This window comes from Coregonus clupeaformis, unplaced genomic scaffold (assembly GCF_020615455.1).
Source record: "Coregonus clupeaformis isolate EN_2021a unplaced genomic scaffold, ASM2061545v1 scaf1562, whole genome shotgun sequence".
NCBI lineage: Eukaryota > Metazoa > Chordata > Actinopteri > Salmoniformes > Salmonidae > Coregonus > Coregonus clupeaformis.
The window spans coordinates 75,001-75,783 of NW_025535016.1; positions in this window are offsets into that span (position 1 = coordinate 75,001).

Genomic DNA, 783 nt, shown 5'->3' on the forward strand with positions numbered 1-783 from the left:
CCACAGCCTAACAAACAGACTGTCCTTCAGACCACGGCCCTCTGATCCACAGCCTAACAAACAGACTGTCCTTCAGACCACGGCCCTCTGATCCACAGCTCTCCAAGCCTAACAAACAGACTGTCCTTCAGACCACGGCCCCCTGATCCACAGCTCTCCAGGCCTAACAAACAGACTGTCCTTCAGACCACGGCCCCCTGATCCACAGCCTAACAAACAGACTGTCCTTCAGACCACGGCCCTCTGATCCACAGCTCTCCAGGCCTAACAAACAGACTGTCCTTCAGACCACGGCCCTCTGATCCACAGCTCTCCAGGCCTAACAAACAGACTGTCCTTCAGACCACGGCCCCCTGATCCACAGCCTAACAAACAGACTGTCCTTCAGACCACGGCCCTCTGATCCACAGCCTAACAAACAGACTGTCCTTCAGACCACGGCCCTCTGATCCACAGCCTAACAAACAGACTGTCCTTCAGACCACGGCCCTCTGATCCACAGCTCTCCAGGCCTAACAAACAGACTGTCCTTCAGACCACGGCCCCCTGATCCACAGCCTAACAAACAGACTGTCCTTCAGACCACGGCCCTCTGATCCACAGCCTAACAAACAGACTGTCCTTCAGACCACGGCCCTCTGATCCACAGCCTAACAAACAGACTGTCCTTCAGACCACGGCCCTCTGATCCACAGCCTAACAAACAGACTGTCCTTCAGACCACGGCCCTCTGATCCACAGCCTATCAAACAGACTGTCCTTCAGACCACGGCCCTCTGATCC